At 40.1% G+C, this 18,862-nt stretch overlaps 1 protein-coding gene across 3 annotated transcripts in view; it reads right to left on the bottom strand.

The window, feature by feature from the left end:
• The window catches only part of STS (steroid sulfatase), a 112,109-nt gene that overhangs the window by 92,051 nt on the left and 1,196 nt on the right, over nt 1-18,862 (bottom strand). For 2 of the 3 annotated variants that reach the window (XM_044432587.1, XM_044432578.1), the window contains exon 2: nt 11,551-11,685. The gene's annotated coding sequence lies outside the window, so the exon portion shown is untranslated. Of the gene's footprint in view, nt 1-11,550; nt 11,686-15,284; nt 15,393-18,862 lie in introns of all 3 variants that reach the window. The other variant, XM_044432594.1, reaches the window with a different exon arrangement.

Genomic DNA, 18,862 nt, shown 5'->3' on the forward strand with positions numbered 1-18,862 from the left:
TTGCAACCTTATCCCATGTCAAAAACTGCACTGATGCCTGTAGATACCTCCATCTGTGTCTTGTCCTAATAACTTGCCTTCCCCTGCTTTTGGTTCCCTTAGCAGCTCCTGGCAAATCTCTACTTGCTTAGCCAATGGTCAGATATGCTGAGACGTGAAGTTCAAAAACTCTGGAAATCTTAACTTCCACCTACCCCTGCATGTACTCAGAAATCCTCGGTTATGCCTATCTATATTTTTGTCCCTGTTTACTCATTAATTTGTTTTATTATATCCACTAATGGACAGTGTTTAAATATACCTTCTTACCTTCCATTAACCACAGCAGGTTTCTCTGCAAGAAAGATTATTGAAAGAACTGTTCAAATTCCACAAGCCATGCAGGTAATGTGACTAGCTAAATATCTATTTCCTCTTCGTAACTAGAATACTGAGCTAGATTTCATTGCAAATCTATGTTGTGTAACATATTTGTCCAAGGAACCTGATCTGAAACTTCAAGTTTGCTGAAGAGAGTATTTTAGAAAAGGTTATTACAATGCACTAGCTTTCACATTGTGGAAAAACAATCCCCAAGTAAAAATTACACATTTCTTGAATATAACTCTTCTGAGAATGCAATGGCTTAAATGTCAGGAAAGAAATCTGTATTTCACAGCAGGGAAATGCTATTCTTAGGAATCCCACTGCTTCCCATAGATTGTCACTGGTATCACACTCAGAGTTCTAAAAGGCTTTTATGCACAAGAAAACTGATTGTCCAGTATTGGAATCTTAGGAGAGAAGTCTGAGGACTACACACACGCAAACACACACTCACCACAAGATCAACGGGCAGACTCTGTTTCAGGGTTACTAGGATAGTGGCAGATAAAGCCACCTATTCCTGACGCAATGTCATGCTCTCTAGGGGTAGTGGAAGTGATTGTCCTTAGCAATGTCTAAGCAGAGATGCTCAGCTGCTGCAGAGTGTTGGGAAAATTTGGATAAATCCTGTCTGAAAAGCATTACTTGTGTGTGCTTTTGCATTGTGGGATCAAAGCCTGTACTCCTTCTCAAAACCAAGCTATGTCACTGTTTAAAATGGCATTCCCCCGCTCCTTTCTCTCACCTTTAGCTGTAGCTACAGTAGACAGGCCATTTAGTCCAAATATACATTGTTAAATAATCATTGTTGGAATTCACAGTTTACAAGGAAGTATCTTCCTAGCCCAGAGGGCTTCATGTGCCCTGGTCATTCAGAATGTCTAGAGTCTAGATAAGGATTTGAGTTCATAGTTTCTCAGTAGCTTGAATTTACATGTCTAAACAGACCTGGAGATGGGTTCAAGTTACTCAACTAAAGCCGCCCCGAGGTTTCGGCAAGGGGCGGCATAGAAATGTTATAATAATAATAATAATAATAATAATAATAATAATAATAATAAAGTGTCAATACACTGCAATCAGAATATTGTAATCTCATTGTCTCTGTATGATTCACTGATATTCCTGACAGAGCAAGGGGAAGGATTCAACAGCCACATGGAGGACATAGGGGGATCATACCACATGTGTCTGGAGATGGCAGATTGTACACCCTTGCTTTCAAACAATGCAGTGGGTATACCTACTTTTTCATAGAATCTTTTTTGGGTAGGCATATGAACAACACCTTTTACTGCATTTATTTTCTTGGGAAAACTATCCTTGAACACCCTCACCAATGGGGCCTCAACCACCTCCTGTGGAAGCCCATTCCATACCTTCGGGGTCCTAACTGTCAGGAAGTACTTCCTGGCATCCAAATTGAACCTTGGTTTTGCATACAGCCTTTCCACAAAAGGTATCCCAAACAGATAACATATAATCCCATACATTCTACTCAGGAGTAAATTCCATTGACTTTAAGGAGGCCTTATTTTTAGATAATTACATAAAGGTTTCATGGGGTAATGGAGAATTCAAAGATAATCTAGAATCTTCCTAGTGGATGGGAAAGGAAGTAAAATGGGAGTGCCCCATGATTCAAACCAAAACAGGGAATCTAGAAGACCAACATTCACAGTATGGGTGGAGAACGTGTAGCTTTCCAAACATTTTGTCCCACAAGTCCTGTGATTCTTTATCATTAACTATGCTGGCTAGACATTGGTAATTATAGGCCAAAGCATCTGGAGGATCACAAGTGCAAGGCCCTGGTAGAGTATTAAAAGTGGCCAGAAAGTCCAGAAGAATCAAGAAGACACTGATCTTTAAAGGGAACTGTATTAATCTTCTGTTTAAAAACAAATAAAACAAATTCTGAAGATACTATGAAGAATTTATTATCTGAAAATGAGTATCTGACAAATTTTGATTTATGTTCTCTTTGTAGAGAGAGAGAGAAATCTTATAAAATGGCTTAGGAAGTTATTCCAGTGAGTTAGAAGAAAGAAATGAATAGTGATCAAAACAGTGATTAACAGTTTAAACGAATCAGTAATCATATGCACCAGCCTACACAACTCCCAACTATGCTGATCTAATACCAGGAGTTACGTTGCAACAGACCTGGAGGGCATCACATTTGAGAAGGCTGTTATTATATGATACTTAAAAACAATTTCTGCTGAGGTCAGAGAACCTGAAACCATGGTAAGTATAAGACTTAACAACAGAAACAAAATGCATATTTCAGAAATATTTTATAAACCAAACTTTGTGCCAACAACATAAAAAATGTTCAGTCACCATCCCATTCACTAGCCAGGGCAGTAGCCACTGATGACGTCTTCCTTCTCCATGTCCTCGTCCAAGCCCCTTTTAAAGCCATTCAAATTGATGGCCAGCACTACTTTCTGAAGCAGTGGGTTCCATTTTTTAGCTAAGTGTTGTGTGAAGAAATGCTTCCTTTTATCTGTCCTAATCCTCCCACCAATCAGCTTCATAGATAACTCTGGGCCCTAATGTTATAGGAGAGGGAGAAAATCAAATTTCACATTAAAGGAATAAAGGATTAAAAGAGCATATCCAAAATGCATCCATTTATTTAGCATAGTAGTATGTGATAAGTATTGATACTTCAAGTGGCATAAAAATAAAGCAAGCCTGTTTTTTCTGAAATGTAAACTCCTTTTTATTTCACTGTAGAAAGTCACTGCTATCTCCCCCCCACCCCCAATCTCTTACTGGGAAGAAGTAAATTTTCTACTCTACCCAAATCCAGGTGATAAGTTTGGAGGGAAATGCATTAGCCAAACTCTCTGTCTTTCTTTTCATAAAAACATTAAGAATAGCCGTTCAGGATGAAAGCAGGGCTCCATCAGGTACAGCACTCCTTTCACACAGTGGCAAAATAGCTGTCCACAAGTTCCCTCAAGCAGGATGGGTCTAAGACCTCCAAGCTTCTCTGCCATCCATGTATGTAGGCAAGCTGCCTCTGGCAATGGAGGTACATAGCCAACCACTGACAGCCTCCACTTTCATGTATCTGTCCAAACTCCATTTAAAGTCATCCAATTTAGTAGCCATCACCACTTCCCATGGCAGTGAATTCCATAGTTCAACTATGCATTATGTGAAAAAGGGCTTCCTTTTATCCATCCTAAACCTTCCACCGATCATTTTCATGGGATAACTCTGGGTTCAAGTGTAAAGGGGGAGAGAAAAAAATGTCATCTTCTCTACTTTCTAAGCATTTTCCTCTCAAACCTTTTCTAATCTAAACAGTCCTAGTAGTTGTAGGCACCCTTCATAGGAGATTTGCTCTGTCCCGTTAATGCTTTTTGTTGTCTTTCTTTGTTTCCCTGGTATAGTTTTTTGGACTGGGAAGGAAGCTTTATACCACCCACAAGCATAGGAAGTGTACTTTCCTGTCAACAACTGGGATTAAAAATTACAGAATCCTTGAAAAACTCACAGTCTGTAGGCCTTGGAGGACATCCTCCTCCACATGATTACAAATGCATGAATAAGACCATAGGAGACACCTACATGGCATGCTTGTATGATTTAAAAATCTGCACAATGATGGTGAAGAGCCAAAAGGCAGTGGTGTTAATGAGGACAACAGAGTGGAAGTGGAACCAAGGCAAGTAAAATTCACCTATCTGTATTCTCCTGTAGCCCTTCCTTGCCATCTGTCCTTAATTTTTTCCCCTCTCTGATTTTGATTCTGAGATACTTGGCAAGAAAGTTGATGAACATGTGTTTCCCAGCTTTTGCACAAATCCCCCAAACTGGACTTTCTCCGTGGCTGTATTTTCACTGCCTATTCACCCATTTTCCACCTTGCTCTATGTGCCAAGCTATTTGGAATTCCTGTATAAGACTTTGGCATAGGGCGTTCTTCCAGCTTTCTTTTGAAGGCTTTCGTGTGTTAGACCTCTGGAGAAGAGTTGCCCATGTTACTCTAGCAGTGCAGGTATCAAAGCTCTGGTTCAACTGTCATCACTATAGGAGCTGGATTTTTCTTTGAGAGTAGTCAGCTGTGCAGTTCAGCAGTAGAGTTGATATATGCTAGTTGTTGTGTTCAGCGCTGTGCTGAAGCTAAGAATGTATACAGATACTTCAGCTGTGAGTTAGTTGGTAGAAAGCTGGAAGGTGATGGATATGGATAAAAGAAACAATGGTTCATAATAGAAGCAACTGTGCGTACCTTGACAGCTCGTGCATGGGCTGGAATACTTATGGTGACTTTATTCAGAGTGTGACAGCAGGCTTGGTTGCTAAAGAGTTCCTCCAATCCTTTAAATAGGCTCTTAACCCCACCATGGCAGTCATATATACAAACAGTATAGGTTTACTGATTTTTTTTCTCCCCTAGCAGCTGCTCCTGTTGAATTTGTGTCATGCAGCAATTAACCTCTGTCAGGAAGGTCCTTAGAGTCACTGGGGATAGGGGACATTTCTCCAATGATTATAGCCTGAAGAATTTCATCAGACATGTCTTTTCCCATCACAATAATGTTGTGATGACAGGAAAAGTCATATTTAATGGAATTTTACCTTGTGTGCAACTCATCATCGGTAACTTTTAAATTAAGGATACATTTTAAAGTAAAATACATTTTAAATATTATATTCTTTCTGTAATTGCCTTCAAAATATGATTGAAGGGGGTATAAGAATACTTATAAATAAACTATGTATTTAAAATTTTAAAAAAATCCAGAAGGCACTAGATCAGGGGTCTCAAACTCAACTTACCTGGGGGCCGCTGTAAGTAGAGTCTGGGTGAAGCTGGGCCATATCAAGTATTCCACAAAAAAAGGATTTCAAGTATTCCAAAAAAAGTACAACTGATCCAATCTTCTCAATCTTTACTAATAATAATTCAGAACATGAACGGTTCTTCAGAACATAGGCTTCTCTTACTTCCTCCTGCTCCTTGCTGCCAGAGACCTGACAGCGCTTCCTCTTACACAGCTGAGCCACATTTGGCTTGAGGGAGAAAGCAACTGAGACCCTCAGTATGGCTTGAAGATGCTCATCAGTAAGTTTGGACCTGAACTTTGACTTATTAAAGTTCATGGTGGAGAAGAGCTTTTCACACAGATAGGTGCTCCCAAAAAGGCACAGTCCGCTTGAACATCCTGGAAAGCTCAGGGAAGGTAAGGGGCAATTCTCTCAAAAATTGTCCAAGCTTGTCTGCTTTTCCACTCACCTCCCTGAACTTGGCTTTGAGTTCAGAATTGCACTGCAGATCAATTAGCTCCATTTGAAGCACAGGGGGGCATCTTCCACATCGAAGGAGAAGGGGTCAGCAAAAATTTGAAAAGTGGCTCTGTGTGTCTTGAAATCTGCAAACCTGTGATCAAATTCTTCCTGTAGCTTTACAATGGCATCAGCATACTTCTCACCACTGAATGGTGTGCCAGAATCCATGAGTGCCTTGCATGCTGGGAAATGGCAGAGGTTTGTCTGAGAAAGCTGGGCTTTCCATAACACAAGTTTTGTGGAGAATGCTCTGACATTGTCATAGGCAGCACTGACAAGCTGCCCCTGGCCTTGTAATTTATTTATTTATTTATTAAAACATTTTTATGCCGCCCCATTCGCCGAAGCCTCGGGGCGGCTTACAACATAATTTCTTGTTCAGTACATTCAGCTCCTGTGTGATGTCAACAAGAAAAGCTAAGTCCATGAGCCATTTGGGATCACTTAGTACAGGAACAGCCATCCCATCTTTCTCCATGAAGGTTTTCACCTCTGCTCTCAACTCAAAAAACCTCTTCAAGACGTTTCCCCTGCTAAGCCAACGTATCTCGGTGTAGTAGAGCACATCCTCATATGCTGACTCTATTTCCTCTAAAAAGGCGCGGAACTGCCGGTGCTTTAAGCCCCTGGATCTGATATGGTTGATGCATTTCACAACGTCAGACATCACATTTTCAAACTTCAGGCATTTGCTGCAAAGGGCCTGCTGATGGATAATGCATTCCAGAGCAATGGCCTCTTCCACAGCCTCTTCTTCCAATTTTCTTTGAACAAGTGCCATGACTCCATTTCTCCTCCCTGTCATTGATGGCGCTCCGTCAGTTATTATTCCAGCAAAACTCTTCCATAGTAAGCCGGCATCTGGAATGGCATCACACAGCTGGCAGAATATCTCCTGAGCGGTGGTCTGGCCATGCATTGGAATCACTGTGAGTAACTCCTCCATCACTTCAAAATTGTCGTCAACACCACAGACATATATTGCGAGCTGCGCAGTGTCAGTGACGTCTGTGCTCTCATCAAGAGCGACTGAGTATGCATGAAAATGTTTAGCTTTCTCACGCAGTTGATCGTAAATGTTACCTGACAGGTCAGAAATGTGTTCTGCCACTGTGTTGACTGAGAGGCTGATGTTGCTAAACTGACCCTTTTTTTCCGGGCAGACTATACTTGCAGCCTGTAACATGCACTTTTTGATGAACTCGCCATCTTTAAATGGCTTTCCTGCCTTAGCAATCATCTCAATCACTACGTAGCTGGCTTCGACTGCCGCATTACTCTCTTCACTTGCTTTCTTGAAAAAATCTTGTTGCCTCAGTAGACATGTTTTAAGTTTGACGACATGGTCCTCTCTCTCATCTCCCTGGTATTTTGCCTACTCCTCAGCATGTCTAGTTGAGTAATGACATCTGATGTTGTACTCCTTGTGCACCGCAACTTTCTCTGTGCATATAAGACATGTGGGGATGTCCCTGTGCTCAACAAAAAAATATTCCGTCTGCCACTTCTCCTGAAATTGTCTGTGCTCATCGCCAACCTTTCTCTTCATGGCAGGTTTTGAGAAAGAAATGACTGGGGCTGGGTGACAAAAAAAAGTATTTGTACTGGGTGACAGGATATATTTTCCCTTCACTCGGTGACACTCCCAAATCACGTTTCAAGTGACTAACATTGTAAATTTGCGTTGCTGTCACGATCCTGAGCTATGGTAGTCCACAGGTGACAAAAAATATAAAACGCCCAGGCAATGTTCCCTCTAAGCTGCGCGCCGGGTGGTGGTGGGCCGCTCATCCTGCATGGCTCCCAGAGGCTGGCCTGGGTGCCGCCGGTGCTTTGAAGGCTGCAGGGCCCCTCCCCTGATCCCTGCCCGTCCCGGTGCACAGCTTAGAGGGAACATTGCGCCCAGGGTAACGACTCACGCAGGTGCGTGTGAGAAAAACGCGCGGGCCGCACTATCACTAAACTTTGATATCGAGTGGGGGCCATAAATATCGTCCCATGGGCCACAATTAGCCCGTGGGTCGCAAGTTTGAGACCCCTGCACTAGATTAAAATAACCATAGAATGCAATCCACTTTCTGCATACAGAAAACAGAAATTTCCCTTTTTGGAATGTACCACTTCAGTATAGAATATAAAATGTTCTTTTGGCACTTGATTGTGAAGGTTCCTTTTGTCTGTGAAGTTTGTCTAACTCTCAACAAACTTTATAGCTCTCTTTGCCCCTGGAGCTTCTTAAACTTATGACCCACGCCAGATGAGGCTGCAAGGGGCATGGGCAAACAAGTGCTGAAAACATGGCCATGAAGAAACCCTTGTGTGATTCTGCCAGGCTTGGCTTACAGTACATGCCATTCCCAAGCATGATGTTTGAAAATGCATGTTCAAAGTGTATATTGAACCAACCACAAGTGTGAAAGCTTCACAGATTGTCAGTTCACAGTGATTACAAGAACCTTGGCTATGGGATGGTATAAAAATGAAACAAACAGACAAACAAACAATTGGCAATCCGAATCTACATTAGGTCCTAAGATCATGCTCCACAAGAAACACAAAAAGCACATTCATACTTCAAATTGTGAAACCCATAGAGAAGGAGTGGGGGATGTGCAGCTCTCCAGATGTTGCTGCAACAGGTTTACAAGATGCCTTTGGTGGAAGCCAAATGAATTTTATAAACCTAACTGCTGCAAGGGCAAGGGAGAATAAATTGGATTTTAACTGGAAAAGAGAAGGTTAATTCTGTCCACCTAGCTATTACTTTTTCCTTGAAAATTACCTACTTGCTGTAAGTAGCCTTGGGAAAAATCCTTCATTGTCCTTATTACATTTTTATACCACTCATTGCTGAAGCTCTCTGGAAGGTTCACAACATTTAAGTCACCCATCCAGACTTTCAACCAGGTGTGACCCTGCTTACCTTTAAAAATTATGCAGGAACAAGCACTTCAGGCTATATGGAAGTTGCTGGAGGGATTTCCCAAGTCTAATTACATTAGGGGAAGTGGATAGTCTTGTTAGGGGAGTGTTCAGAGAAAGAGAGAGACAGACACACACAGAGAATATGTACCTGAATGCATTGGTGCCAATAAATGTATTTGTGCAATGTATGAAAATGGCTGTGTCAGCCACCTTCCCAATGGTTAGACTTAAGGAGTGGAGCCTCTGAGCCAAAAGATCCTACTGCCTCGTCAACAATATGGATTCAGCTCCACTGCTATGAGCCCACATTTTCCACGATATTGCAAACCTGTCAGAGCTTCTTTAAGCAATGGCAAAACAATTCTGAGATGAGCTACTAGCTTAACTTGTGACATGATGAAATGATTATACAAACATGTCACTGTGTGCTAAATTCCGCACAGACCTGCACTCCCAGCATGACACTATGGCCATGTGATGCTGGAAAAACAATATTTTGGGAAGCAGAGAGACTTGAAGGCAGAGTTAAGCAGGAATTGCCGCTTGCCAGTTTCACTCTGGTACAGAGGTTTTGCAGATTTTTAATTGTCTCAAACAAACAAACAAACAAACCTGCAGATCCCTTTTAAGCAAAATAAAGTTGGACAAAAGAAATCCATGTTTATCATAAAGTATAGGAAGGAAACGCTTGGACTATTCTTAAAAACCATTTTCATTTTTTCAAAACCTGTAGCACTGCATTCCATGGGAAAAGTGCCTGTTTTCCTGATGCAACGTGTCTCCTATTTCATATATTTCCTGACATCTCTACTTCCATCAAGTAACAAACAAAGCTATTCCGCTCTTGACAGAAAGAGGAGCTCCTTTTCCCAGTGGAGATGACACTCATTGCCACTGCATCCCAGTTGATTTCTCCAAGCCTATAATCAGATCACATACAGCAGCAGGGATGCTGTCTTGAGGATTCTTCCAAGATGCTTTGCAGACCTGAATGGTGAACCTAACAACTAGGATTTGAGGTTTTACACTGCCGGCATATGGCTTCCCCCATGGGAATACAAACCCTGGGTATTCCAGATTGGCTATGACGTATATCAAAGAACAAGGCAATGACCCTTGATGGATTTGCTATATGCAAGTCCCAAACGGGGTTAAAAACTAAAATTAATCTGTAGCCAAAACTGAACCCTTATAAATTTATTGACAAGGATAATAGATCAGAGGCAATTGCATCAACTTCTGAATGAAAACCAAAGACAATTTCACTTCCCCCCACCCCCCGGCATGTGCCTTGGAGAACTGTAAGACAGACATAATTTGATTGTGTGAAACTTACAGTAATTGGAAAAAACATTATATTATTGTTGGTTATTGTCCCCTGCTGTGGACAGGGGTGGTCAAGCTGTTGGCCCACCAGATGTTTTGGCTTACAGTTCCTCATGCTTCTCACCATTGGCTATATTGACTATGGCTGATGAGAAGAGTAGGGCAAAATATTGGTAGGGTCACAAGTCATATGGAAGGACAGCCTGGCATAAGTGGTGTAAGCCAAAAAATATCTGGTAACCATGTAGCAAGCCCCTGATTTGGTCTGGTGTTTCCTTTCCAAAGACCTGGTTTTCCTAGTTATTAGTAGCTTGTAAGATAAAAAAAGGATCATCATTATATAAAATATTGGCCTCAGGAAAGTACTTTTTGCCTAATTAGGAACATACATCAATATTAAGCATGAATATTTTATTATTTAATATATCTTTATAAAATTGAATTAACCTAATTTGTTCCTAGTCCAGACAAGGGCATAGTTGTTAAACTAAAACATTTAATTGAAAACTATTATGCTGGACCATGGAAGCAAGCTGTCAAACTTTGTTGTTAACACAACAATAATTTGTTACAGATTCTGGTAAGGACCGATTTAAATGGCATGTCTAACATTTATAAAATAATTGTACAACAAATCATTCTGTAATAGCTCTGTGTGCGTGTTTCAGATAGCTGCATCATGATATTGATGATGAATTCATTAATCATATTTGATGCTTCGATGAATTCTTTTATATTTCATATTAAGTGCTTGGTTAACTGTGATCACTTTTAACAAGGAGTCATATTTAATTAATAATTTTAATTACCATGGTAGTTAGCCATAAAAATTAGCAGCATCAGAAGATACACTGTCACTTATAATTTGTGGGAAGACTTGGTATAGAGAATGTCCACCTTGTGCTGGTAACTGCTCTAGCCATAGACATTAATCTTCCTTAAGAAGTTCTAGATCATGCTTTAAAAAGTTTGTGTGGGGGGGGTCCTCCTAAATAACAATCCCATCATATCTGGATAGGTAGGCCCTGAGGGTAGGACCTTAGCTTATCATGGGAAGAAAGAAATAAAGAAGGAACGGCATTCCCTTCCTTCATAACTGTGCATCCACTGGTGGGACAGGTACAAATCATCTGTTCTCCTGGAGCCACTTGCTCTTTGATTCTAGCAGGTGGTTGTGGTGCCCCTGTCATAAATTATAGCTATTGCAGATCCTGACTGAGAGCTGAGAGCAGTAGCAGGAAACAGCCACTTTCAGAGGTTCTAGCAACTCCTGGTAAATAAAAGAATAGCTGAGCTGAGCTGAGCTTAGAGATGGTTGGGGCTTCTTGCTACCTGCAATATCCCAGGGATCCTGATGGAAGGAGGGAAACAAAGGAATTTTCCCACAAACATTCCTTTTTCAGCGTCTTGGCTTTGGGCATGTCTATGCATTTATGTCATCTGTACTTGGAAAAACAAGGGCAGCCTAGGAGTATATAAACACACCACCAAAACCCCTAGAAGATTCTACTACAAAGGTGTTTTCCATTCACCCCCAACTTTAAAAAATGCTAGGAAAAAAGTCTGCAGTGGATTATGGTTTCCACTATACAGAGAAGTGTCAAAATTGCAACTTTTTACCTCTGGTTATCCTTGGAAGGCACCTCCAGCATGCTGCAAATGGTATGTCAAGGTGTGGCCACCACTGAAAGGCTCACTTTGGCGCAGGGGACATCTCAATACTCCTTCAGTGTCCCTTGAGATACTGTGGAAAGACTGTGGATAGAAAAGGTGTGAGGAGAACAAACACCACCCCCGCTGTGCCTGATCATCTGTCCCACACAGTACATGGTTAAAATCCCCAAATTATCATCAAATTATCACCCGGAGCTGTTCAGTGCCAATTACCTCTGCGCCGCCCCCTTTGCTGACTGAATCTATTTACCATGAATGTACTTCCAGAGGCACATGACCCAGTACTGGCAAATCCAGCAATGATTTTATTCTTTGTGAAAACACCACAAGTCTTTCACTTCTTGTTTTAGATCTCTCTCTCAGTGTATCAAGTTTAAACAGGCTTTTTTTGCTCCTGTCTATGCGCTGGTGCTGCTGGGTAATTACCTCTTGTGCTTTTGAGGTGGGCACTCTGCCATGATAACCTGGTGCCTGGGTGATCTAGAAAGAGCCTGCAGCAGGGAGTAATTGCTATGCGGCAGGGATACGGCATGATGATGTCTCAGGTCCTCTGGGATCCCACACTTTAATGTCACAGCATGATTAGCGCAGGGCACTCGGAGCTGTTGCTGAGATGCTTCCTGGAAATTTACATGGTGCATCACTCTCCGGTTGCGGTTTCACTGGCAGCCATTTGATTTTTAAGCATAACTCAAAATGCATAACTCAAAATGCAGACTGACTTTTAAAAATCAGTCTGGCCATTTTCACATAAGGAGTCTTTCCATATGAATCCATATTCCTTAATGAAAAGATAATGTAAAGCAGCACTGCCCCATGTATCATTGGAATAAATGGTGAGGTATGAATTTCTTTTCCTGTTTTTCTTGTTTTTGATACTAATTTACCCAAACTTTGCCATGAGAAGAACATTTAATTTTATTTTTAATTTATTTTAATAGAATGTAGGAAAAACGGGAACTGACAAATTTGTCCACTCAGATCTAAGGCTCATTCTTAACGTATTTATTCTTAAAAATCTGTCTTTGCATTTCTGTGGATTCACCTATGTTAGTGCTGAAATCCACTTTTTTTTCTGACAAGCTTCTCACCTTTAGCAGCAATTTGACAGGAAGACACAACATATTCTATTCCATGCTGGAACAAAACTGTATCAATCAAAGCTGTCCAATGCATTGGTGGCATAAGGTTCAAATACAATCGAGATATGTTAAAGATTATAAAATGTGGGGTTTTTATAAGGAGTTAACAACATTTGACCAAGTGATCTTAAAATCAGATGAGAAAATGATTAAAAGACTGTATAATGGGAGAATGGAAGATGACCAAGTTACGGAAACTATGATAACATGGGCACAAAATTTTGGATATAATATTCAAATACTATAATATTCTCATATAACCCAGTCCTCTATCAGCTCCACTGGCCTCCCAACGAAGTCCGGGCTCAATTCAAGGTGCTAGTTATTACCTATAGAGCCCTAAACGGTTCGGGACTTGGATACCTAAAGGAACGCCTTCTTTCCTATTTGCCCTCCCGCCCCCTGAGATCGGCAGCAGAAGCCCTCCTCTGGGAATCTGCTGTGAAAGAAATTAGGAGGCAGAGCACCCGGAGGAGGGCCTTCTCTGTGGTGGTGCCCCATCTATGGAATGTGCTCCACAAAGAGATCCGCCTGGCACCGTCATTATATGTTTTTCGGTGCCAGGTTAAGACCTTTTTATTTCATCAATAGTCTAATAAGTTTTAATATGGTATTTTAATATTATATTTTTAACTGCAGCCAGAGTGGGTCAATTTGTTCATGTTGATTTTTATGTTGACATTATGTTATCATTTAGTTTTATTGATATTTGTATTTTATTATGTAAGCCGTCCTGAGGCTTTTGCAATAGGATGGCATATAAATATCACAAATAAACAAACAAACAAACAAATAAATATTGAGTTACAGAAATGGCAAAAGTTGTGGGAAAGAAATATCAAGGTAACTTTAGCAACCTCATATAAAGAAAATCTTTATAAAATGTTTTATAGATGGTACCTATCACCAAATAGATTAGCAAAGATGTTTCCAAATATGTCAAATGGATGTTGGAAATGCAAACATAAACCGGGTACTTTTTATCATATGTGGTGGACTTGTGATAAGGCAAAAAAAAATATTGGGCTAAAATGCATAAATGGCTTGAGGAAATGTTACAAAAATCTTCAATATTTAAGCCTGAAGTCTTCTTACTAGGCATTGTACCTGATGATGCTGATAAACAAGCAATGTTTTTGATTCTACATGTAATTACTGTGGCAAGGATTGTATTTGCCCAACATTGGAAGAGTGAAGAACTACCCACTGATGAACTGATTTTAAAAAAGATTCTGGACTGTGCTGAAATGGACAGACTGACTTTGTATCTGAAGGAGAAAGAGGATACTTCTATCAAACTTGGAACTCTTTTTATTATTGGCTAGAGAAACGGGACTATGCGTAGATTTGAATATTTCTACGGATTGCTCTAAAAAAAAATAGGGGGCTGACCCAGTAGGTCTAATTTTTCTGATGACTGATGTTTTTTAGTTTCTTTTTTTTAGTTTGTAGAAAATAATAATAAAATTTACTTTAAAAAAAGTTGTCCAATGCAAATTGGTGGTAATTGCATTTCAGTTTCTAGTACAAATTTATCAAATGTCACAAATGTGTCTTTGTAGTTGGTAGTTATTTGCCAAGTTTCTTCATTATTCCATATGGAATGAACTTGAGATTTAAGACATGAAATCTTAAATGAGGGAGAAAGCAAATCCAACAGATGTGTCCACTCCTAGGTAGATAATTTCTTATTGTGATGAAATCCGAACAGTGGTGTTTTCAGGGACCTAGTAAATTGCATTCAAGAGATGCAGACCAAGTTCAGGGTCTTAACAGTGCAATTCTATGAAAGTTTTGACAGAAAAAAGTCCTTTAACACCCAGAGTTCCCCAGGCAGTCATGCTAACTGGGCAATTTCTACGAGTTATGGAAGTTTGTTTTTTGCTTCAATTTGTATTGGATTGCTCAGTTAGAATATTTGGAAGGCTCACGAATAATTCACCTCAGTAGTTGTATCTCCCAAGGAGTCCCACTGAGTTCAATGATACTTACTTCTAGGTAAGTGGGGACCCTACAGCTTCAGAGAAGGTCCCAAATAAATATCCAGAAGTGGAATGTAAAGAAGCTTTTTACCCTTCAAGGTACCAAGCAACTTTGTCTGCCTACACCCATAAGATCATGGTGCAACCTTTTCCAACCTGGTTTGCACAATTTGTTCTAAGTACATGTGACAGGATAATAAAATCAAATTGTCTTACTTTAAAAATGATAGTTTTAAAGTACTTCAAACATGCCATGAAATATAAATGTAGATGTGGCCTGCCTTCAGAGACTAACTACAGGATGATATTTCTGATGCTCATGTCCATCGATCTCACTGAACACACAAGAGGTAAAGGGTTTTGCCTCATTAGCCATAGCTCGTTAGGTATCATTCTACTTTTTTACCTACACAGAATGTTCCCACAACTGTTATTCAAACAGGTCATGCCTCATTATATCCCAAGGAAAAGTTTTCTGTATTTGTATCACATTATCTAGTTGGAGCTATTCTTCCATTGAAACCTAAGTGACATATTCAGTATTGCTTGGACATACAGAAATGGGGATTTGTCTTTTCTTTAGCGAAGGACCAGGTCCAGGATTCCTTTGTTACGCAGCTGAATTTGTTCATGTGTGGGACACCTCTTCTACTGTAGCTGTCCTCTGTGAAAGTAAGTAATGAGCACACTTTGAAGTTCTATTAAGTTAATTATCTAGTCTCTTCTGTGAAAACAGCCCCACTCAACCAAGCCTAAATGTCCAGACCAGTGGAAACCAATTGAATTCCATTTTATTTGTTTTGACAAGGCATCCCTATTCAGAGGAATGGATGACAAGAGATTACATGAATAAGGTTCTAATATATCATTAATTCAGAGGATAACAGCCACATTTAAAAAGACTTCTCACAGAAGAAAAGAAATAGGAATAATACAGTGGTTCAAGTTAATGCTCATATCCTAATTTGACAACACCATAAATTTAGTGGTTTTTATAATTGGTCATAGAACAGCTAGAAATTGAGGTGGAGTGTTCCAGTGATGATAGCAATGAAAAGTGTCACTGTTGTTTCTCTGGATGAAAGCCAGTATTCAAAAGGTGTAACTGTATGGCAAGCAGTATAAATCCCAAAACATGTTTATACCCTTTTATACACCATCGCATTTATCCCAGGTTGTTTTTCCCCAATAAGTGAGAACAGAACCACCAAGTAAGCATTTTCAGCACAGATTTGTGTTTTGCAGACTTTCAAAGAGACTGTATTTCTCAAATGTACAGAATGTATTTGCTATTTGTTTCTTATTATTAATTTCATTGCCATCACCCCACTACTTTTTATTAATACTTTTTTAAAGCAGCTGGGATTGCTTCAAAGCAAACTAAGTGTTTATAGGTGCTGCCATCTTCATTTTCAGTTAATGTTTCTAGATCACATAGGGGCTTAAGACGTTCTTAGAAAATGAGGGTGGTGGCTTGCTGGAGGACAGCTCTAGCCACCAAGCAGAAGAAGGGACTTCTGATCTACTTCTCAAGGCAGCCCTTTTGTGATGTCATCCAGAAAAATTTGTCAATGTGCCATAGTTGTCCGCAGGCCTAAAAGGTTGCCTACCTCTCAATTAGACTAAGAGCTTTTACCTAGAGCATTGAGTTTTATGGCAAGACAGAAATATGGGTTCAGTTCCATCTGGCACTCACTTTTGCCTGCCTCTCAACATAAAAGTCCATCCATCCTCAACAGATGCAGTTCAGGTTGTATGATGTTACAAATCCCTTTTATTATTTATTCTTATGTTGTCAACATTCTCATCTTTGGTATGTCAACATCATTCTGTAGATTCTCAGAAAAACTGTATCCACTTTGTGCACTTTATTAAACTGTAATTGCTACTATCATTAAAGTCACATACAAAGTTGCACAAATAAACAATCAAAGCCCTATGATCCAAGCCGGGTTGTCTCCAGTTTGTTGTTTATTGAAGGTCTGCCATTTAAATTAGTTCCTACCAAAAATAACTTCTGATTGTCAACCTTGTGAACATCCTTCAGACTGTTGGATAAATGATGTTTAGTACACTAAATGAATATTTTTTATATTTGTAGTTCTCAAATTTTCAGAAATCACTGAACTGCAATCTCATGTACACTTATTTGGGAGTAAATGCCAATGGCATCAGTGGGATTTACTTCTCAGCCAGAATCAACTTGCAACAAAAGCTAATTTGTTGTAGCTAAAGCTTTCAAAGACTAGAAAATATTGCATCTGCTACTTTAAGTAGACTTTAATCCACAAAAGCATATCAAGTAGTGTGAGCCTTTAAGGTGCCAATAATTCTTCCCACTCCCTACCCCCAGCCATCCATGAAATCTTGGTGCTCAAGGAAAGCCTATAGTAGCTTTCCTTCTACATCTGGTACCTTCCAGATGTTTTGGACCAACACCAAGCAAACCCAGTCAATATGGTCAGGAGTGATGGGAACTGACATCTAGAACATCTATGGTTATATTCAGATGGATGTTGGATCAACTGCATTGACAGAAGTGGACTTTACCACCTTCTCCTTCCCACGGCATCTTCCCAATAGCTTCCTGATCTCCCCAAATTCAGCAGTGAGTATTCCACAAGCAAACCCCTTCATCTTATAGAAGGGATATCCTGGATCCCTCTTCTAGGGGAGCATTGAGAAGGTTTTTCTATTAGCTGCAGACCGTTGTATAAATAAAAGGACGTTGTGGTGGGATTTATGTGGTAGGGTTTATATTTCTGTATTAAGTATAGGGAAATTTAATAATTTGCAGTGACACAATGAGAATGGGCACAATGAGAAATTAAACACATGGGCACACATGTGAGGTTGGGATATAGGGAGTCAGCTACTTGATGCAAATGTGGATGCAAACAGCAGAACAAATGTAAAATTCACTGGGCATCTTATAGCTTATTCCTAGGCAGAAGTAAACCCCATTGAGTTCAATGAGAATTACTGATGAGAATGATTAAGAGTATAAACTTGACATATTTTAGCACCTATGTTACACGGACAAATGAAGCCGTGTAATCTCTGTATAATGATCTTGAAATCCTTGGAGCAAAAAGTATATTCAAGGATATCTGTGTGACAAAGGGATAAAGCCGAGAAATGGTTGGCTAGGCACATGGGTAAAAGCATGAGAAGTTCTTCCAAAGTATGTTTATTTGGAATTTAATCTCAGTGTGTTCAGTGAGGTTTACTGCCCCTTAGTAAGTGTAGCTAGAACTTCAACCTTGATTTCATCTATACAGAAGTTAGTTACGGCTGCAAGTGCTTATTCCCTTTTACCTGGTAGTAAGTTCCACTTCATTGAGTGAAGCTTATTTCTGACTAGAAATGTATATGGGTTGAGCTTAGTAAAGGTGGCAACCCTAAGCTGAAAAAAGACATGATAGTCTCTCTTCCATTTTTATTGTGTGCTGCCTGTTTCACAATGCACAGCCATATGGCATTGTGTAACTAAAGCACTTCCATAAGGTCAAATGCCAGGCTTAAATGAGGCTGTGGAAGTGCCTAGCTCATTGGCACAGTGCAGCTTTTGCATTTGAAACAAACGATGCAGCAAGATTCCCAGGTAAAGGAGGAACACGCACATCTTTAAAAGAAATAACAGACTAGCTTTTTCCAGCCTTGCAGTATTTATGTTTTTGACTTCAATTCCCATCAGGCCCAGCAAGCAGAAACCATGGTCAACCTGAGCATTGTTAACTAAAATGTGGAAGACACGAGGCTGGAAAAGACTGCTGCAAATAAGTTTGCCAAATGTCTGATCCCAATTCTCCATTCCTGTAAGAAATGCCTCCTCTCCCCATATGCACTATTAACATTCTCTAGCTGCCTATAAATGGAACCTGCCTGCCTAAGCAAATCTATATGGAAGTTAGCGGATCTTAAAACATGCCACCTGCTGCTATCCCTCCCCCAACCCCACCTCAACTCCTGTTATTGATCAGGCTCCCTGGAGCTACTCTACCCACTCCCCACCCCAAAATTAAGACGTTTTTGCAAGGTAGGGTGCAATTCTATGTGAGTTTAGACAGAAAAAGTCTTACAACTTGCAGTGTGCTGGAAATTCTTTATTGCAGGATTATTTTTCCCTGTCTA

The sequence above is a fragment of the Varanus komodoensis genome, unplaced genomic scaffold (genome assembly GCF_004798865.1).
Source record: "Varanus komodoensis strain SLA01 unplaced genomic scaffold, ASM479886v1 scaffold1, whole genome shotgun sequence".
Taxonomy (NCBI): Eukaryota; Metazoa; Chordata; class Lepidosauria; order Squamata; family Varanidae; genus Varanus; species Varanus komodoensis.